The sequence below is a fragment of the Equus asinus genome, chromosome 25, assembly GCF_041296235.1.
Source record: "Equus asinus isolate D_3611 breed Donkey chromosome 25, EquAss-T2T_v2, whole genome shotgun sequence".
In the NCBI taxonomy this organism is placed as follows: Eukaryota; Metazoa; Chordata; class Mammalia; order Perissodactyla; family Equidae; genus Equus; species Equus asinus.
The window spans coordinates 52,439,683-52,452,291 of NC_091814.1; the positions used below are offsets into that span (position 1 = coordinate 52,439,683).

The window sequence follows — 12,609 nt, forward strand, 5'->3', positions numbered from 1 at the left end:
GTGGGGAATTCTGAGGAGACAATCAACAAATGTCTACTTTGGGGTCTCTCCAGTTCTGACATATTCTATTTTCATTTTCTGCCCCAGTGGAGAAGCAAGTTGACTTTGAGCATGAAAGGAGATATCATTTGAAGATAGTTGCACGTGGAAGTTCCTACTGCCTTTGCATTTTGCCCTAACCATAACCCTGACAGGAAACTACCCCAAAACCTTTTGGTTCAAGGTCTTTTGGTCTTTGGACAGTTAATGAAAATGAAACATATAAAGAAGGAGAAAACACACACACATGGGCACACACAGACTTACACACACACACTCCATATGAGAATATGTCCATTCTACTATATAGTCCTTGTCCTTTCTCTGTTTTGAACTTCTGGTCCCCAAAACTCATTTGAAGTTTTCTCTATGCTTTTAAAATTTGCACTGAAACCACTAAGTTTCTAAGAATTCCTGTAGGGAACTTGATTCTTGATGAATAGAGACGCATTTCTCCTTCCTTCATTGTCCTTTCAACACATACATGCACACATGTATTACATTAAGGAAAAGACACCACTATCAGCAAATATGACAATAAAGAGGTTTACTGGTTAGAACATTTCAGGCAGAGATAATAAAAGGCCAAATCCAAATGGTTTAAACAAGGAAATATATTATCTCACATAAAAAGAAATCCAGGGTTAGGACAGTTGTAGGTTGGTGAATTCATCAGCTCAACGATATCACTGAGGACCTAAAATCTTCTATGTTTCTACCATGTCTTCCTCAGCACGCTGGTGTATCTTCTTAGGGTGACTGACCTCCTCGTCTCAAGATGGGTGCCACAGCTGTAAGTATCACATACTGATAACAAATCTAAAAATAGCAAAGAGTAGTTTTTTCCTTATGCTTCCTTTTAAAAAAGCAAAACAAAGTCTTTCCCTGGACCATTAGCTTCCTCCAAACAGACTTCCCCTCTGTCTCTTTGGTCAGAATAGTGGCACATGCCCACTCTTATATATCCTTGGAAAGGTGAATTACCCTAGTTGGCTTGCCAATCAGATTCACTTTCTGATTTCCTGATACCTGAAGCTAACTGAGTCTGCTACATAGGATTTTCAGAAGAAAAAGCTCCAGGGAAGAATGTATGACATGAAACATTTCTCTTAAGCCCCACCCGCACTCTGCAGCAGACTTCCCCTCATCTTATTGGGCGGAAGTGGGGTTTTGTGAGATACCAGTATACGACAATACCAAAAATATGTACTGCAATCACTCCTGGATTGGAATTCATGCTCCTCTTCTTGTTACTGGCCACGAGAATGAGAGTAAATATCTTATCATCACTGAGCCTCAGTCTCTCTCTCTATAAAATGGGAATAGGATCACAAGACTATCCTCACCATATGCTTTTGAAAATTAAATGAAACAAATAGGAAGAAGTGGCACATAGATATGCTAGTATTCCATAGATATTACTTCCTTTCTTGTTTTCCCATTCTTTCTTACTTTCTCTCACCCCCTAGCCACCATCTATGGACCTAGAAAAAAGAGGATTACACAGCACAAAATGCATTAAATTTTCATGTAGCTGATTTTTAATTTATTTTTAAATTTGGGGATGCATTTATTATATGAAATAAATGTTAGCATATTAAATTTGCTCCATATTTCAGTCTTTATAACCCTGGTCCGCCTGGCTCCAGAGCTCATGGATTTGATGCATTACTCTGTCTCCCAAGTCACTTACTGGGGTTGTAGGAAAGCTGCTTATCTGTTGGTTAATAAATCAGGGTGTGAATGGTTGGAAAATACGACCTCTTCAAAGGTCATAAGGATCTCTCACTTCTGTCACTTTTCTCTTACAATCTCCTATTAGAATTTTAATTTTAGATGGTTCTTCGGACCAGCGTTCATGTTGTAATTCTAAGTAGATATGTTCAGCTGGACTACGGAGATTTTGCTAAAGGTCACTGAAGCTGGAATTGAGGTGGTGAAGGCTTGATGAAAAAGTTGACTTCTGAACCAGATTTTGAAAGATGACCTGGAATTTGTTAGTAGGAAAAAGGGAAGGAGAACATTCTGGGCAGAGGAAACTACATGTGTAAAATCTTGGAGGAAAGAAAGAAAATGGCAAAATTATCAAAAGACAACAATTTCAATGCTTTGGAAGTGTGGCAGGAGATGTGGCTGGAAAACACAGCTCAAATGTTGAAGATCCTTTCATGCCATGCTAAGATATTTACCCTTTCTTCTGTCAACTATGAAAAACTACTAAAGGATTTAATCAGGGACGAGGCATGATCAGACTCATGTTTCAGTGAGACAATTCTCATGGGGGATCAAATGAGGATTTGGGGTGATTTCTGTCTATGTTTCTGGACACTTTCCCTAAGCTTCTCCAATAATCCCACTGATTTTATTGATTTTTAGGATTTGGAACTATTAAAATACTTTTTTGGTGGAAAATTTCATTAGAAAATGCCTTTTGGTTACTCTTTTTCTCTGTTTCAGTTTACCATCCAAAAAAAGTTTAAGTAAATCAGTTAGCCAAGGTTTTTCCTGGCAAAAGACAGCTACCTTTTTCTCAGGAGGTTATGCTTGCTTAAGACTCCAAAGTCTTCCTCATCTACCAGAAATGCTATATCCTTCCTCAGTATGGAACTGACACAACTCTGCAGTCCCTAGTTGGAAAATGTCCTATAGATGAGAGACAATCTCTGGCTGTGGAGCTGTTGGTAATGATTTTTGGGGAATGGCCACAGTTTCGCAATGTAACCCTTGAATTTCTTCAAGTTCTTGGGTGAATTCCATCTAGTTTTAGTGATTTATTTACATTTAGTTTGACAATTTGATCTAGAAAATCCTGTTTATTCCTAATCCTTTTCTAACTAAGAACTAAACGATATATAGATTATTTTTTTCCACTTGAAATTAACATTTGGTGGATGTCATGTAGCAGCTGGGGTCTCATTAAGCTGTGCTCTGTTGCACATGGAAGCGTGAGTCCAGTACTTGAACCTTGATTCCACTGCAATAAGTTCCAGGATGGACTGCAGGCTGATGCTTTGCAAAGAAATGGAGAGGATCATCAAATAGCCATCAGATGAGGTGACCAAGACAATCAGACAGGAAAATGAATGGCTAATCTGTTTCTGACCATCTAAATGACTAAATTAAATCTAATGCTACATGATCACCTCTCAGTTTAAAGCTTAAAGGATGCCTGAAGTCTCCTTACTCAAAGGCTTTCATTTGTCATACTTGATGTTTAACTAATTTAGTGCTAAATTTTAGATTAAGTTTATAAAGGGACATGTGAGGTCATATACATATGCAAATTCATTCATTCATTTATTTTCTTTATTCAGTCATACATTTTTACGTTATGTGCCACACACCGTATTAGGCATGGAGAATATAAACTCAAACAAGACCCTGTCTCCCAAGAAACTTAAATATGTAGCATTAAGCATCATTGTTAAACTTGATAAAGATATGAATATGGAGAAAGAATATTACTAAGAAACATCAAAATCATTCCGAGGCATTGGGCAATGTTTCCTAGAGAGAGTAATGGCTGTATTTATTTTTAAACGATCAGTAGGAGATAGCTTGATTAAGAAGGTGGTGGAGCAGGGTGAGAGAGGAAATTACAGCAAAAGGAATGTTGTAAACAAAGGCAAGTGGCGTGAACAAGCAGACATCTCCAAAAAGCTTGAGTGAAGGGCAGACGGATGTGGGAGGTGGGCTGCCATGAGCTGACGGGAGAGGAAGCTATAATGGGAGCTTGAGGTCGGAATATAAAGAGTTTTCTGCTCCAAGCTAAAGAACTTAAGTTTTACCCAAAAAGCCACTTCTTCGGGTAGTTCTCCTTGGCTTCTGTGATTGATTAGGTCAAACTTCTATAAATTCTTATAGCACCACAAACATCTTTTACGTGGAGTTTGTCACGGATGTTATTTTGGTTTGACCGGTATGATCGATTGTTTGATCTGTGTCTTTCCCCTTTACCAGATTGTAAGCCCTCTGTGCTTCTGCCCATTTACCTCATGTGCCGTTTCTATGTTTCCTTTACTGTAAGCTCCATGAGGGCAGGGACCCTGTTCATTTTGTTCAACTTTGTATCCCCAGAGCTTATTACAGTCCCTGGCACATGGTGGACATTCAACAAATGCTGGCTGACTGACTGAATGAATGAACGAATGTCAGCCATGGGGAGTCATTGAAAGTCCTTAGGAAATGAATGATTTGCTAGATTATGTTTACATTCTGGAAAGATCCATCTGGGAGCAGTCTTGAATGATGAGTTGGAAGAGGGTCGGACCAGAGGAGAGAAGAATAGCTACAGGAGTAGCACTGTTGAGAGTTACGTGAGAGTCTGAAGAAAAGCAGTGTGGGAGAGAGTGGCTTGAGAGAACAGATTTAAGAGCAGAAAACCGATTTATGGAGAAAAAGACATATTTATAGGTACTATAAAGCTTGGAATCTATATAGCTTTATATTGAATTGGATGAGGACACAAATGACATTGAGATGCCTAGCATGACTGTTGCAGGTTGGGTTTCCCAGGAAACAGACTCCGAGGCACAGATTGTGTGCAGGAGGTTTAGGAGGGAGCGCTTGGCATTAACACTTGGGGAAGGGAAGGGAAGGGAAAGGAAGCAAAGGGAAAGGGAGGGAGCAGGGTTTGCCAGAGAAAGAAGTTGGGTTCTGTTGCAGTCTCCATGAAGGCCGCAGCCAATCCTACAGAGAGCTCTGAAACTGAGATGGCCCTTCAGAGGAGGCCCGAATTTGGGGAGAGGCTGGAATTTTATACTTCTGAGTTAGTCGTTCATAGAACCAAGACTAGCCCAAGAAAGTGGCATAACCTTCGGCAAGGCAACTCTCTTCAGCCCAGGCAATTCTGAGGTGGTCTGATAGCTCAGGGCTGTTTGCCATCAACATTCTCAGCAGCTGGGGAAATACACATTTCAGTCAGCAAGAAGAGCGGCACATCACAGCAAGCGCTAGAACGAATCCTAATTTTGAGCAACTAAGGATATTTGAAGATAAATTTCAAGGGTAAGACGATTATTATTATTATATTAATTCAGTTTCTGAGCACAGAATTTAAAGTCTGTGGGTCACGCCGTGAACCATGACCAAGAAAGAACAGTGTGGCAAAGTCAGCTCTCATCCCTCCTCCTGGTCCTGGGAGAGGAAGGGATTAAGAGAAGGGTGGACTTGAGGGAGGCGAGCGGGAAGTTCTGTCATCAAGAGAAATTCAGATGTGCTTGAAAGAACAGATTGAAGAAAGCGTAGAAAGGAAATAGGACTGTCTTCCACTTCCAGCCATCAGAAGCACGAAAATGTGACCCACGCCCAGGAGACACATCAGTTTGCAGAAGGAGATCCAGGAATGACAGAGATGATGAAACTAGCGAACAAGGACCTTGAAAGATCTTCGATAAATATGTTCCATATGCTTAAGGATGTAAAAAAAATCCAAACATAATGAAGAGATAAATAGAAGACATAAAAAAGAACCAAATGGAACTTCTAGAGATAAAAAATGCAATATCCGAAATAAAAATTTCTCTGAGTGACATTAACAGTGGATGAGACCCTAGGGAAAACTCAGCAGACTTGAAGACAGAGCAGCTGTTCAAAATCAATCACAAGGAGGAAAGTAAAAAACAACAACAAAAAAAAAACTGGAAAAAGATGAGGATGGGCAGGGTTCCAGAGGCGCAGAGGAAGTGTCTACAGGGAGGTCTTCAGGGAATATGATCCTGGAATAAACTTCAGCTGGACAGGACAGAGATTGGAGTCAAGGAGAAGACACAGGCTGAAGAGCTTGGCCCTAGGATATGCGGTGGATTGCTGCCATCATTTATTTATTTTAAAAATGCTTACTAAGGCATACCACCATTTATTGAGTGATATGTGCCATACTTTGAACCAGCCCCAGGAGATCCAAAGACGTACAAGACATAGTTTATGGTCTATAAAGAGAGGCAGGCAAGTAAGCAGGCAAGGGCAGAACAGGATGCTAAGTACTACGATGCAGTGTGGACATTTAAGGAGGTCACTCCTTTCCAGGGTCGTGCAAGCACAGAGTCAGCACTTGCCTGTCCTGAGCGTGAGTGCCTCCTTAAACTTGGTGCCCTGGATGCTTCTCTTGTCTGGGCCCTGGGCAGGACAAGTGAATCCTATTAGGAAGAAGTGCTGCCTTTAGGACTAAGCTACTCAAGGTTTCTACTGCTCTTCAATGTCATTGCCTTCATAAGGGAATGCAGGGTTTGAGGGAAGCCTGAGCGTCTGGCTTCTGGAGAAGAACTGCTCATCTGTGAACCCTCAGCTCTAGCAGCCCTCCCTAACCAGCACCATGGCTAAAAAGACAACAAACAGAAACAAATAGCCAGTTAGATGGAGGTCAGAGCTTCCTCCTTTGCAGCCAGTGTGCCTTTTACATCCTTCTGTCTTCTCACCAATAACACTTTATTGTATGTCGGTCTTTCTTTCTGAGTTTTTTTATTTTGAAAAAGCGTTTTTATTATGGCAATAAAAATATGTTGGAAACTTTTCCATTCTAACCATTTTTAAATATACAATTCAGTGGCATTAGTTACATTCACAATGTTCTGCAACCATCACCAGTATCTATTTCCAAAATTCAATTCAATTCAATTTTAGTCTAATTCAATTTTAGTATCTTTATCACAGTGCAGAGCACAAGTGTGATTTTATCAATATTTATTGACTGAATTGTTGAATTGATGCATGAATTAGTCTAACAGTCAAGAGATTGACTATAAATACTCGGTAATTAACATTCCCATTGCTGCTATGCAAAAAATGACAGAGAATAGAGGTTGTAAAATGTAAACAAGTTGTAGATAGTAGAAGTGGCTACATCAGAGAAAATATCTTTAGAAAGAGAACTTGTGCTAGAAGAATGGCATGCTTTTGAAGAAGAAGTTACAGGACGGAACTCAATGACCTCCACAAGCAGGTGACAAATTCCCTCGCCAAGAGACAACTTTCAAAGGAGGCGGGCCTGATGGCCTTTTGCCGGTGGTTTGACTCCAGACGCTGTTTAGGAGTACTCAAGACTTTGGATGTTTGACAAGGGCCCCTAGGAGGAGGACTTGCTGGTCCTATTACCATGTTTAGATCTGAAAAAAAAGATTGACAATAATAACTCTTCTCCGTGCTTTATCATTGTGTGAGTTTCAGAGCACCAGGCAAAGAAGGGAGGTAAAGAGTGACTTGATTTCATGGTGATGGCGCAGGTCTGTCTATAGGTTGAGACAGGAAAGAGGGGCAGAATAACAATCAGAAATCTTAGGTCATAAAGAAAAATCAACAAAGAATTGTTTTCTTCTAGTGAAAATTTTCCAAATATGTTGAACATACTGTCTAGTTTGCTAGGGTCTCCCTGCTTCACTCTGTACTAAGAGGAACTGGTTATCTGACTGTGCTGTCTGTCAACCAGAAGGGTCTGGTGTGGTCCCGCGTAGAGGCCCAGGAGTAACAGTAGCCCCTTAAGACATTCCTGACAATGGGGCCCAGAAGAGTCAGAAGCACAGATGTAAGGCTCTTCTTGGCCACCTACTGGATCTATGACTTCTTTTTGTGTTTGTATGTTTATATTATACATATTTAGATAACTGTTATGACAATTATGATAAAGCAACACCATAAAATTATTCTCTGACTAATTTTTTCTACCACTTGAAGTAACTGTCTGGTCCACTCCTAACCTCCAAACAAATCTAAAAAGATCTTATGGCATCTCCCTCCACGGACACCAGCGAGGAGATTTGGTACAGGAACAAGATTCACAGTTAACTTTAGCCCGTACAAAAGCTCTTCCCACTGTTGCAAGAGAAAAACAAGTTTTCACCCAATGTGTTCTCAGTTACCGGAATCTCTTTCCTCATGGGAAAAAAGCCCTGTAATTATGGTAGTTGCCATCAAGAGAATAATGGTAACTAGGAGAAAAGAAACAGGCTGCATGGGCTCTGTCTAGCAATCCATCTGTACTAAGTAACACAACGAATTCCTTCAAACTCGTGTCCTGGAGACTTTTTTAGTAAAACTCAACCATCCGCTGATTCTTTCCCTTTGTGTATTTCCCCACTTCTGCTCCCAACTATCTCATATAACTCTATATGTCAGAGAATCTGGACCAGGAATCCAGACCAAAAGACAAAAACACAAAATATCAGCTTAAGGCTACTAGAAAGATAACTTTAATGTTATTTATAAATTTAAAGTTCAGCTTCTGTAGGCTTTAGCAAATATCATATAAACATACACAAAGACAATTTACAGGTTCTGTAGCTCTAAACTATTGTGGTTCCTAAAAAGATCCCGAGAGGAGGACACAAGGATACTTAGGAGCAAGGTGGGCTTAGGGCCAGGACTGACTTCAGGTACACATTTGGTGGGGAGTGCAGTTTTAAAGTTTTCTTTGAAATTCTACCATTTCTTTGGCTCCTTTTAAGATTCAAATGCCCTGTTTGAGAAACTCCACTGAGAAATTTATTACTCACTAAAGCTTTGGCACAGATTCTTTTCTCAGAGAAAGAGAGAGGCAGGACCTGAAAAGAAGAAAGAAAAAAAAAAAAAGCGTAGGTGAAGGTTATGTCAGTGCTGGTATCTTTTGAAGGCAGAGGATAAGAAAGCTCTAGACCAAGGCCAGCAGGCAAGTGGTAACACTGAGAAGGAACTGCCAGCTCGAGGGCACAGTAAAGGTTAAGAAAGGCGAGGGCGCCAAATGAACTTCACTTTAGGGTTTGGCCCCAAAGTAGCTTCAACACTCATCACCTTCGCCCTCCAGCCCGCTCTCGCTTTCCCCTAGCTTCTCTCCTGAGCTTTGTCTGCTCAGTGATGGGTCAAAGAACCTCTTCTCTTGGTTCTTTTTATTTTCTTTGTAATGTAAATATCCTTGAGAGGGATCGTACCTGAGTCACTGACACTTTAGTGTAAAATAATCAGAAAGCTTTCTTCAGTCACAGGAGAATTGATATGAGCATTCCAGCTGCTGGCTGGGGATACTTTGGGAAAGAGATTGACAAAGGAGGATAAAAAGAAGAGGACAGGCACAGAAGAGGAGAAAGGGACATCAAAACATCCTCTCTGATGTAACAGGATCTCTAGCCCCCCTGCTGGCCACACTCCTCAGATTTCTTCCTCTCTTGTCCTTAGTGCCACGTTTTCTGGGGCTGTTCTCAACTGCAGTGCATGCTCACACGTGTGTGTACCTGCCCAGTAAGTGTCCTGCAGTCTAGCATTCTAGTATATAGTACATACATAGTACATAGGAAGTATTCTGGAATTCTGTCTTGTTATGAATACAGGTTTACTGTGGTCACTTGGAGAGGTGATCAGCAAAAAAGAAGAGCTCACAAAGTGTCTTTCATCTCACTGCAGAAACTACTAAAACCATGAATTTCCTTCTCCAGCTACTAAACTGATAAACCTATTTTTTTCCACAAAAGATTAAAATTGTATCCACAGAGGCAACCTCAAAGCAGAGTTAGTTGTTGTTCTGGAAGCAGGCTGACACATTTTCTAGGATTCTAGGACAAAGGGACAGTCAGCTATAAAGTTTCTGAATGACCTATTCCAGGATATAAAATATAAATCCACTTTGGAACAAGCCATTTACCTGCAGTCCAAGACAGAAAACCATCTTCTCAGGTGAGGAAGGGGAGGGAGGGAAGGACGCAGATGATGCAGCAGAGGAAACAGAATGCCTGCGAGCACAGGCAGTCCTCTCTAGAAGTGGCATTTGCAGTTCCCCCTGCTTCTGCTTGTTTGTTTCGCTTGAGACTCATTCTTACTCTGACACCTTCAGGAAACTTGTAGACCAACTTTTTCTTTCTTTTTCTTTTTTTTAAACAGTGCACATTTATTGTAATTTTAAAGATACATCGGGACTTATTTCTATAATTTATGTTTCTTCCTTTGCCATGATTTTTTTTTTTTTTTTGAGGAAGATTAGCCGTGAGTTAACATCTGCTGCCAGTCCTCCTCTTTTTGCTGAGGAAGATTGGCCCTGAGCTGACATCCATGCCCATCTTCCTCTAGCTTATATGTGGGAAGCCTGCCATAGCATGGCTTGATGAATGGTGCATAGGTCTGTGCCTGGGATCCCAACTGGGAAACCTCAGGCCACTGAAGGGAAACACGTGAACTTAACCACTACTCCACTGGGCTGGCCCCAGGTTTTTCTTTTTTAATAACATGCTGCCATAAAAACACTGTATGACCTGAAGAGGAGGCAGAAACAAGCTCCTATGGGATCCTTGACAGGTCCAGCTGACCCAGGCTGTCACTTAGGTTCTATTCATTCACATTTACTCTACACTCAGGTCTTATAGCTCTGGCAACTTATGGTTGATCATTTTCCTTAGACATAAAAGCCTGTGCTCTAAAATTTTTCAAGACTCAAAATAGTATCGTCGTTGTTTCCCAGGACTTTTTGGTCCTGTAATCAATCAGTCACACTTCTTTACAGACTGAGACCTAAATCATTTGAAGCAGTTTTGGGTCTTTCCTCCATATCTGTTATTTAAATGGAAATCCCATGAATGAGAATAGATTCTAATTCATATCTCCTCAAGCAATAATCTAAATTAGGAATCGGCATCTTTTCTTTTTTTTTTTTACTGAAGTATAATTGACATACTCTATCCTCTTAGTTTCAGGTGTACATCATAGTGATTTGATATTTATATACATTATGAAATGATCACCAAAGTAAGTCCAGTTACCATCTGTCACCATACAAAGTTATTATAACACTATTGACTATATTCTCCATGCTGTACATTACGTCCCCATGACATTTATTATTTATAACTAGGAGTTTGTACCTCTTGATCCTCTTCACCCATTTCATCTGCCTCCCAACCTCTCTACCGTCTGTTAAATAGCAGTTTGTTTCCTACGTCTATGCATCTGTTTCTGTTTTGTTTGTTCATTTGTTTTGTTTTTTAGATTCCACATATAAATGAAATGAGATGGTATTTGCCTTTCTCTGACTTATTTCACTTAGCATAATACTTTTTATGCCCATCCATGTTGTCAAAAATAGCAAGATTTCATTCTTTTTATGGCTAAGTAATATTCCATTGTGTGTGTGTGTGTGTATATATATATATATATATATATATACACACACACCACGTCTTCTTTATCCATTTCTCCATCAGTGGACACTTATGTTGTTTCCAAGTCTCGGCTACTGTAAATAATGCTGCAATGAACATGGGGTAAATATATCTCTTTCATTTTCTTCAGATAAATACCTTGAAATGGAATTGCTGCATCATATGTTAGTTCTCTTAATTTTTTGAGGAACCTCTATACTCCGTAGAGTATATAGAACACTATACATAGTGGCCACACCAATTTACAATCCCACCAACAGTGTAGGAGGGTTCCCTTTTTTCCACATCCTTGCCAACACTTGTGATTTGTTGTCTTTTTGATAAAAGCCATTCTGTTGGTTGTGAGATGGTATCTCATTGTGGTTTTGATTTGTATTTCCCTGATGATTAGTGATGCTGAGCATCTTTTCATGTGCCTGTTGGCCATCTATATGTCTTCTTTGGAAAGATGTCTATTCAAGTCCTCTGCCCATTTTTTAATTGGGTTGTTTGTTTTTTTGATATTAAGTTGTGTAGGTTCTTTATATATTTTCAATATTAATCCTTTATTGGATATATGGTTTCCAAATATCTTCTCCCATTCAGTTGCCTTTTCATTTTGTTGGTGGTTTTCTTCACTGTGCAAAAGCTTCTTAGTTTGATGTAATCCCATTGATTTATTTTTGTTTTTGTTGCCCTTGCTTGAGGAAACAAAAAAATATTGCTATGACCAATGCCAAAGAGCTGACTGCCTATGTTTTCTTCTAGGAGCTTTACAGTTTCAGGTCTTACATTCAAGTCTTTAAGCCATTTTGAATTTATTTTTGTATACAATGTAAGAAAGTGATCCAGTTCCATTCTTTTATCTTTTTTTTTTCTAGATTGGCACCTGAGCTAACAACGGTTGCCAATGTTCTTCTTTTTTTTTTTTTTTTTTTTTGCTTTTTCTCCCCAAATCCCCCCAGTACATAGTTGCATGTTTTAGTTGTAGGTCCTTCCAGTTGTGGCATATGGGACACTGCCTCAGCATGGCTTGATGAGCGATGCTGTGTCCGCACCCAGGATCCAAACCAGAGAAACCCTGGGCTGCTGAAGCGGAGCGCGCAAACTTAACCACTCAGCCACGGGGCCGGCCCCCTCATTCTTTTACATGTAGCTGTCCAGTTTTTCCAACGTAATTTATTGAAGAGACTGTTTTGTCCCAATTGTATATTCTTGCCTCCTTTTTCATAAATTAACCAACTAAATATGTGTGGGTTTATTTCTTGGCTCTCTATTCTATCCCATTGATTGATGTGTCTATTTTTGCGTCAGTCCCATACTGTTTTGATTATTATAGCTTTGTAGTATAGTTTGAATTCAGGGAGTGGGATACCTCCAGCTTTCTTCTTCTTTCTCAAGGTTGCTTTGGCTATTTGGGATCTTTGGTGGTTTCATACAAGTTTTAGGATTCTTTGTTCTGGTTCTGTGAAAAATCCTA

At 39.9% G+C, this 12,609-nt stretch overlaps 1 long non-coding RNA gene across 1 annotated transcript; it reads right to left on the reverse strand.

The window, feature by feature from the left end:
- Positions 1-594: 594 nt before the first annotated feature.
- On the reverse strand, positions 595-9,799 carry LOC139042113 (uncharacterized). The gene is made up of 3 exons (XR_011498353.1): positions 9,644-9,799; positions 8,526-8,573; positions 595-858 (listed from the first exon to the last, which is right to left on the reverse strand). It is a non-coding gene; the product is annotated as an uncharacterized lncRNA (long non-coding RNA).
- Between the last annotated feature and the right edge of the window lie 2,810 nt (positions 9,800-12,609).